At 41.3% G+C, this 9896-nt stretch overlaps 1 pseudogene; it reads right to left on the reverse strand.

Moving 5' to 3' along the window:
• Positions 1–3600: 3600 nt before the first annotated feature.
• LOC142939317 (general transcription factor II-I repeat domain-containing protein 2B-like) lies at positions 3601–4450 on the reverse strand (annotated as a pseudogene).
• Between the last annotated feature and the right edge of the window lie 5446 nt (positions 4451–9896).

Genomic DNA, 9896 nt, shown 5'->3' on the forward strand with positions numbered 1-9896 from the left:
TTCTTTGGAAGCAGGAGGAAGACTGGCCTAAAAGTGTGTTGGAAGTGTCCGTGGACTCGGATGACCAAGAGGTGAGAAAGAAGGCCACAGCAAATGTCATCTGTGTGTTTGACGTGTCTAGTCCTACTGATCAACTCATTGCATACTTTTCTGACTGGATCAGGCTCAAGAAAGCAGTTGCCTGGTTTCTCAGGTTAAAGGCCATATTGTTGGCACAGAGTCGCTCGAGAAAGCAGTTGGAAGCGTCTGTGGCTAATCATCCGGAGAACACCAGTCAGGATAGGTCGATGCAGGCTAAACGACAAGGTGTCATAGAGAAACCAAAGATTTACATCTTGACACTGGATGATCTAATGGGAGCAGAGATTGCCATCATTTGCTACTGTCAGCGAGAGAGGTTTAGTGAGGAGATTTCTGCCCTGTCATCCAGGAAAGCAACCGTGAGTCGACTGAGTCCCGTGTATAAGTTGGATCCAATTTTGGAGGATGGACTCTTGAGAGTTGGAGGGAGGTTGAGCAGAGGAGCAATGCCTGAAGAAGCCAAACATCCACTAATCCTTTGCAAGGACCAACATGTATCCATGCTCATTCTCAAGCATGTACACCAGAATCTGGGCCATGGTGGAAGGACTCATACACTGTCTGTGGTGAGGAAGCGGTTTTGGATCACCAAGGCCAATTCCGCTGTCAGAAAGATCATTGCTGAATGCAGCTTTTGTAAACGCTACAATGGAAGAGCAGTGGAACAAAAGATGGCAGATCTTCCTACGGTGAGAATTCTTCCCGATCTACCACCATTCACCAACACGGGGGTAGATTACTTTGGACCAATTGAAGTAAAGAGGGGAAGGTCAACCTGTAAGCGATATGGTGTTATATTTACCTGTATGGCGAGCAGGGCCATTCATTTGGAGGTAGCCGTTTCACTGGAAACAGACGCATGCATCAATGCTTTACGGCGCTTTATCAGCAGGAGAGGACAAGTGGTGAGCTTGAGGTCAGACAATGGTACCAACTTCATTGGGGCAGAAAGAGAGCTAAAGGAGTCACTCACTGCTTTGAATCATGATCGGATTCAGGGAGTCCTGTCACAAGTTGGAATTCGTTGGAGTTTTAACCCACCAGCAGGTTCACACCATGGTGGGGTGTGGGAATGGTTGATCCGCCTGGTGAGAAGGGTTCTCAGCTCCGTTATACGTCAGCAGAGCTTGGATGATGATGGGCTTCATACAGTGTTCTGTGAAGCGGAGGCTATTTTGAATGATCGTCCAATTACCAAGCTCTCTGATGATCTCAATGACCTGGAACCGCTCACGCCTAATCATCTACTTCTCCTGAAGGGTAAACCAGCTTTGCCACCTGGAGTGTTCGAGCCTCATGACCAATATGGAAGAAGACGATGGAGGCAGGTGCAGTACCTCTCAGATCTTTTCTGGAAGAGATGGGTGAGGGAGTACTTACCCTTGCTCCAAGAAAGACAAAAATGGAACCAGAGGAAAAGGAGTTTGGTCGCTGGAGATATCGTGGTAATCATGGATCCTTCAGCTCCTCGTGGTTCATGGCCACTGGGCAAGGTTCTGGAAGTTTTTACGGACAAAAAGGGACTAGTGCGTTCGGTGAGATTACAGACCAAATCTAACATTCTTGAAAGGCCAGTCACAAAACTATCTTTGCTACAGGGAGTGTAAATTGATTTGTCTGTAATGCACTTGGTCATAACTTAACATTTTGGCTCCTTTGTTGTATTTTGTTTGAATTGTTATGTCTGTCTGGGTTAACAATTAGGGGCCGGTGTGTTAGAGCCAAAAATGGTATTATAAATACAACTGTACTTCTTTGTGTGTACATTGGGTGGCGCTGTATTCCTGTCCGGGGCTCGGGTATATAGGTCCTGAAATCACTGTGTTTGTCAGGTGTTTGACCCCGGAAGGGCAAAAGGTTTTGACCGCGATACTATACACATTTTACTGCATCGTGAGAAAGAGTGGCTTTCTGTACATTGTTCCACGACGAAAATAAATGTGCTATCGATCAGCAAACAAAGGTCTCTGTGATGTGTCAAAAGCACCACACCTCACAGATAGTTTAGCATAGCCTACCGCAAGCGCGTCAACCAGGCTACTCCGAGGGAGGAGCACCTCAGGAGCTTACAGCCACACGACTGGGCTTCTTTAACAGGCAGTAACCAAAGAGGAACAGCTGGACCACAGCTGGAGAATAACTGCTATAACCTAATTCACTAGCCTTCTTCTGAACAACCCAACCAGAGCTCTGTGTTGGCCTGTTGTCATGTTCCCAGCATGGCTCAATTGCACTTATTGTTGGGTGGTTGTTATGTCTTTGTAAACTGACCCAATATGTCATCATGATCTGTATTCTTCTCAACTCCAACGGCATTTCCCCCATTTCTACCTGCAATGCCGGCACAGATGTTGTTTTAAAGACCCCACTACATATTCTTGACGCTTGTATTACATCCAGTTTTCCCAACAAGGTTTTAGACGCCGACCTATAAGCCACACAGCCATAGTCTAGAACCGATCTTGGGCGACTGTGGCTAACTGGAGTGCAGGGCCGTCCTTCAATCAGAGGAGCGGCGGTTCGATCCCCAGCTCCTCTAGGAGCATGTCGATGTGTCCTTGAGCAAGACACTTAACCCCAAAATTGCTGGTCTTTAAGTTTGGATGTCTTTTCATATATTTAACTATGTTATTATTATAATTGAGGATATAAGATTGGGCATATTTTAGTTTAAACATTTAAACATTTATATAAATAAATATATGTGAAGATAGCGTCATTTCTAAATCATACAACCGTAAATTTAAGAAATAAAAAACCTGAACCAACTGTCCAAACATCACGGCTACATAAACAGGCTACACACGGAGGAAAAGCAACGCTGCAAGTTTCCATCAGTGACAATTGTGCTTTTCTTTCAATACGTTTTGTGATGCTTCACAATCATTAATCAATGGACACATTCCAGTGCTCTGACTGAAAAAATGTTGACATCAAGTAGGATGTAGGCTTTCTCAATAAATATCTTTATTTACAGATGCTAAATAAATAACCTTATATATTATTATTGTTATTGCACAAAATGAGACTAATAGCCAACAATCTAGCGTTAAGTATTACAATTAGACAGAAAATTAGGATTAAAATTTGTTTATACTATATTTATCCTGTTAATTAAGGATAATTTTGTCTCTGCATTTGACCCATCCCTATATATGGGGATGTCTTTGACAGGCGACACATGACACGTCAAAGGCCAAGGCTCGAACAGCCGACCTAAGAGCCAATCAGGTCTTTGATCCGAAGACAGCAAGAAGTTTCCCATTATGCCCTGGGGTCACGCAGTCAGTGGAGAGCAACTGCAGCGCCTGGCTCTAAAATCTGCGGCCACCCCGCTCTCGTGAGGTTATCGTTGCCCACGTGATCATGACGGCAGCGCAAGTCCCATCATGCCCTGGGGTCATGCAGTCGGTGGAGAGCAATTCTGCATAGCCTGGCTCTAAAATCTGCGGCCGCCTCGCTCACGTGAGATCATCGTTACGCACGTTTTCATGACGTCAGAGCAAGTCGGACGCAAATCTACCCAGCATGCAGTGTGCGCTGATCGCCGGTGATCGATTCTGCGCACGCCTGGCTTAAGTCGAACGAGCCTAGTGCCTGCAGGCAGCATGACAGGGAGCGGAGCAGCGAGTGCGCACTGATCGCGCGCTATTTTAATAAAGTATCGATACTAAAAATATGCAAAATCGTATAGTTTTTAACGTACAGGTACCGCGGTACCTTTTTAGTATCGATACACCGTGCAACCCTATACCTGCATCTGGCTTGAAAGAAACTGCAACTTTCTCATGAAAGCCTTCACCAGGCTACATGTCATGTGCAAAGAGGCCCTTGCCTTGCAGTTTGGTATTCAGATCATTCATCACATCAACAGCAAATGCAAAATCTGTCATCCAGTTTACATCAGAGAGCTCTGGGATGTCCTTTCCTTTCTTCTCACAAAACTCTTGAATCTCTGCTCTCAGGTCCCGAACTCACTTTGCCCAGGCTGAGCCACCTGACAGCTGTGTTCAGTCTCATGCTCCTCCAAGAGTGCAACAAACTGTCTGTGATTCAATGCTCTTGCCCTGATGACGTTAACTATTTTAGTTACAACATCAATAACATGGTTAAGTTTTAGCACTGACTTACACAACACATTCTGATGTATAATACAATGCAAAAATACCAAGTTCAGTTCTGGGTTGATTTCAGTCACTTTATCTTGCATCCGCTTTAAAAGTCCGACATTTTTCCCCGTCAGATTTTTTGGACAACCATCGGTTGTGACACATGCCAGTTTGTCCCATTTGAGTCCCAGCTTGTGGAAGCATGCATTTACCTCCGTGAACAAATCACTCCCCGTCGTCGTCCCTTTCATTGACTGCATTGCTGCCAGCTCCTCTATAATCACGAAGTCTTTCGTTATCCCACGTACAAAGATGAGTAACTGGGCTGTGTCGCGGACATCGCAGCTCTCGTCCAGAGCCAAGGAGAAAAGTTCGAAATTGTCTGCTTTTTATTGCAGCTGAAGCTCCAGATTTCCCTCGATGTCCTCGATCCTCCTCGCTGCGGTGCGCCTGGAGAGCTGCACATTCTCGAATGAGTCTTTTTTCTGGGGGCATAGTAGTACAGCAGAGTCCACCAAACACTCTTTGATAAACTCCCCATCAGAGAATGGCTTACTGTTTTTTGAAATTTTGTGGGATATCACAAAGCTGGTCTTGGCGGCTGCATCCCTGGATGTGTGAAGCTTTGGTAAAAAGGCCTTGTTGCTTTTGCAGCTTAGCTAGCAAAGCCTCAGACGTCCGTACCCGCTCTGCATCCGTCAAGTTTTCGTATTTCTCCGTGTGTTACCTCTCGTAATGACGATTCAAATTGTAATCCTTCAACACTGCGACTTGTTATCCACAAACTATGCACACGGCTTTACCTTTGACTTCAGTAAAAAAAACTTTAAAGTCCATATTTTGTTAAAAATTCTACACTCTGTGTCAGTCTCTTTTTTTAACACAGGCTGACATTTTTGAGGGCTAACAGCTAACTCACATCTCCCGTTCTAATTTCCAAATTATAATTGCGAAGTCTCTCTTTATAGATGAGCAGCAACAAGAGCCAAAACCAGCCACGCTATAACTTAGAGAAGTTACAGAGTTGAGGAAACAGCTAAATGATGAGGTGAGTAGTTGTTTCTGCATTTCATATCATTGTTGGAGTAAATAATCACCCAGCGAGCATTTTTCTGTTGAAAAGAAGTTCAAAGTTTTTTCACCGACTATTTGAAGACATTGATTGAACATTGACGTTCAGACCACATTTCAACAGGATTTGCAATACTAAACATTGTGCTAATAATAGTATATCATCATTTTAGAGGCTTACTAAGAGACCACATCCACATTTCTCAGTTGAAAGACAATATTGCAAATCCCGTTGAACGTTTATTCAACGTCTTCAATAGTCATTGAAAAAACGTTCACTTTTGAACAACTTTTAAACATCACCGTGTTTTATGTCTTTTAAACGTTGAAATGTTTACAGTTCAATATGTAGCAATTAAATACAGTAACACATCAACAGTTTCCACTTACAGGATAAAGAAGACCAAGTGACACAGGAAACAATTCATTTGTATTTATTACACCCCTAGAGACGCCCAAGGTAACCAGTTGTTTCAGATCATCCTAAACCAAAACGTTCCCTGGACACTGACGAGGTATGACTTAATGGATAAATGACTGAATGACTGACACTTAGTTGTGGTCACACTCCACAGAATAATAATGAAGTTATTGAATATTTTTGTGATATATCTATTCTTTTTTTAAGCATTGCACCTTGTAGACGGTCCCTGCGCACTCTTGTGCTCTTTGGTTTGTGTTTTAACAACGTTTCGCTTCTGAGTTACTGATCTGAGAAGTCCGGATCTGAATATCTCTCCGACTTTACCGAACTAGGCTACCTTAACTTTTCTCATAATTATGAAATCCAGATCTCGTAATCACGAGATCTTTTGTCATAAGTATGAGTTATTTTTTTGTAATTGCAAAACAGTAACTCATAACTCATTGGAGAAAATTGAGTGACGAAAGTTGATGAGTTATGTTTCAGTTTGATCAGATGTGGCTGTAGGTTTTCAATCCCAGGAAAGACAGTGAAGGCGAAGACAGGTCACGAAACATATGTGTTCAAAGGTTGATGTTCAGGTTGATATTTACATTCGATGTGAAGGTGCATCCATAACAATGTGGTAGGTTGATGAGTCATGTTTTAGATTCATCACACATGGCTGTAGTCTTCGATTCCTGGAAACGAAAGTCAAGGAGAGTTTCTAAAAGAGAATAGAAGAAATGATACTCAAGTGCCCCGCCTCTACGATCCGGTTCGACGTGATTGTGAACATTTAAAGCTGCGTGCTCAACAACATCTTATCATTTATACCAAAGAAGCCAAAGGCAAGGCAAATGTATTTGTATAGCACATTTTAACAACAAGGTAATTCAAAGTGCTTCACATAAAACCATTAAAAGCATCAAAACATAAGGCAAAAGTAAAGGAGATTTAAAAACAATTAAGAACATTCATTGAAACATTGAAAACAGTCATTAAACACAAAAAAGCAGTGTAAGAAATAAAATACAGTAGTAAAATGCAGAATTGCAGGAAATTGATTAATGTCCTTGAATCTGGTTAAATTAAAGGCAGCAGCAAACAGAAAAGTCTTCAATCTTGATTTAAAGGAGCTGAGGGTCTCAGCAGACCTGCAGCTTTATGGACTTTGTTCCAGATATGTGGAGCAGAAAAACTGAACGCTGCTTCTCCATGTTTAGTTCTGACTTTGGGAACAGAAAGTAGACCGGTCCCAGACGACCTAAGGGGTCGGGATGGCTCATAAGGTAGCAGCAGATCAGAGATGTATTTTGGCCCTAAACCATTCAGTGCTTTATAAACCAACAGCAGGATTTTAAAGTAAATTCTTTGTTGGACAGGAAGCCAGTGCAAAGACCTCAGAACTGGAGTGATGTGATCCACTTTCTTGTTTCAGTTTGATCAGATGAAAGTGAAGACGAAGACAGGTCACAAACTTTGAACAGATGTGTTCAAAGGTTTCACAACACGTTGATATTACCATTCGATGTGAAGGTGCAGCCATAACAATGTGATATCTTGGATGTGAATATTTCCCCCAGTGTGGCATCATGTTCTGTAAGAAGAACTAAAAAACTGTTTCTAACTCAACATTTTCTCAAGAGAAAATATAATCACAACATTTGACGAGTCATGTTTTAGATTCATCAGACATGGCTGTAGGCTTCAATTCCCGGAAACGAAAGTCAACGAGTATTTCTAGGAGACAATAGAAGAAATGATACTTAAGTGCCCCTCCTCTACCATCCGGTTCGACGTGATTGTGAACATTTAAAGCTACGTGCTCAACAACATCTTATCATTTATACCAAAGAAGCCAAAGGCATGCAAGGCAAGTGTATTTGTATAGCACATTTCAACAACAAGGTAATTCAAAGTGCTTCACATAAAACCATTAAAAGCATCAAAACATAAGGCAAAAATAAAGGAGATTTAAAAACAATTAAGAACATTCATTGAAACATTGAAAACAGTCATTAAACACAAAAAAACAGTGTAAGAAATAAAATACAGTAGTAAAATTCAGAATTGCAGGAATTTGATTAATATCCTTAAATCTGGTTAAATTAAAGGCAGCAGCAAACAGAAAAGTCTTCAATCTTGATTTAAAGGAGCTGAGGGTCTCAGCAGACCTGTAGCTTTCTGGGACTTTGTTCCAGATATGTGGAGCAGAAAAACTGACCGCTGCTTCTCCATGTTTAGTTCTGACTTTGGGAACAGAAAGTAGACCGGTCCCAGACGACTTAAGGGGTCGGGATGGTTCATAAGGTAGCAGCAGATCAGAGATGTATTTTGGCCCTAAACCATTCAGTGCTTTATAAACCAACAGCAGGATTTTAAAGTCAATTCTTTGTTGGACGGGAAGCCAGTGCAAAGACCTCAGAACTGGAGTGATGTGATCCACTTTCTTGGTCTTGAGGACTCGAGCTGCAGCGTTCTGAATCAGCTGCAGCGTTCTGATTGACTTTTTACAGAGACCTGTAAACACACCGCTACAGTAGTGGAGTCTACTGAAGATCAATGCATGGACATGTTTTTCCAAATCCTGTTGAGACATAAGTCCTCTAATCCTTGAATCCTTGAATCCTTGACTTTTGAACCACTTTTAAACATCACTGTGTTTTATATGTCTTTTAAACGTTGAAATGTTCACAGTTCAATATGTAGCAATTAAATAAGTAACAGTAACACATCAACAGTTTCCACTTACAGGACAAAGAAGACCAAGTGACACAGGAAACAATTCATTTGTTTTTATTACACCCCTAGAGACGCCCAAGGTAACCAGTTGTTTCAGATCATCCTAAACCAAAACGTTCCCTGGACACTGACGAGGTATGACTTAATGGATAAATGACTGAATGACTGACACTTGTGGTCACACTCCACAGCATAATAATGAAGTTATTGAATATTTTTGTGATATGTCTATTCTTTTTTTAAGCATTGCACCTTGTAGACCAGGGGTGTCAAACATACGGCCCGCGGGCCGGATTCGGCCCGCCACGTCATTTTATGTGGCCCGCGAATCTGCCAGATAAAAAAAAAAAAATTTAAATTAGATTTGATAATAAAAATATCCCCATAGTCGAAATTATGAGATAGAAAGTCGAAGTTATGAGATAGAAAGTCATAATTGTGAGATACTTAAACACAGTCATAGAAGCAGCTCTTTGGCTGGTTACTGTACATTTGAAATGGAAATGTATTGCGAGTACATTGAAGACTACTTTAAACGTAGCTTTACAACACATGAAATACTTCACGTGGGATTGTGCAAATGCACCCTTGAACAAAGTTATTGTAATAACTTGTGTTTGATATTTGTCTTTGCTATTTTCTTTAATTATTTGATCTTTGATAGAGTAATGTGGGTTTCTTAACCCTAAATTAAAAGGATTTAAGTTATAACAGAAATGTGCTTAAATATATTTTTACATTTATATAACTGCATGTACAATATTTTTACACTTGAATAAACAATAATCAAATGCAGGGTTGAGATTATATGCAGGTTTAGCGATACAAGACAACAGAAGAACGGTATGATAAATTTCTCCAACAAAGAGCAGTTTCAGGACTGTGGTGCTGTCGAAAGCCTGACTGGAAGACATCAAAGCAGTTATTTACGGCCAAGAAGTTGTTCTGCTGTTGAAAAAATGCTTTTTAAATTATTTTACTTAAAAATGGGAGGTTTGATAAGGGCCTATAATTTTTCATTGTTGCGGAGTCTAAATTAGCCTTCTTTAGGAGTGGTTTAATAACTGCATTTTTTAGGGCTTGTGGGAAGACACCTGAGAGAAGGGATGTGTTTACAATTTGTAAAAGATCAGTGGTCATGCAGTTTAAATATTTTTGAAAAAGTGTGTTGGTAGAATATCCAAGCAGCAGGAAGATGACTTCAGATGTTGTATAATGTCTTCTAGGCTTCTACGGTCGATTGAATGAAATTGTGTCATGATATTTGAATGGATGTTATTTAGACATGGGGACAACACATATCCTGTGGTTGGTGTGGAGGCACTGACTGCTTGTCTAATTTTCTCAGTAAAAAGGAGGCAAATTGATTGCATGCCCAGGTGGATTGGAGCTCAGCAGCTACTGACACTGGAGGGTTTGTTAGCCTGTCGATGGTAGCAAATAAGGCGCGTGTATTGTTATTGTTTTTGGTTACGATGTCAGACAAG

This window comes from Anarhichas minor, unplaced genomic scaffold (assembly GCF_050575085.1).
Source record: "Anarhichas minor isolate MPS153535 unplaced genomic scaffold, ASM5057508v1 ptg000096l, whole genome shotgun sequence".
Classification (NCBI taxonomy): Eukaryota; Metazoa; Chordata; class Actinopteri; order Perciformes; family Anarhichadidae; genus Anarhichas; species Anarhichas minor.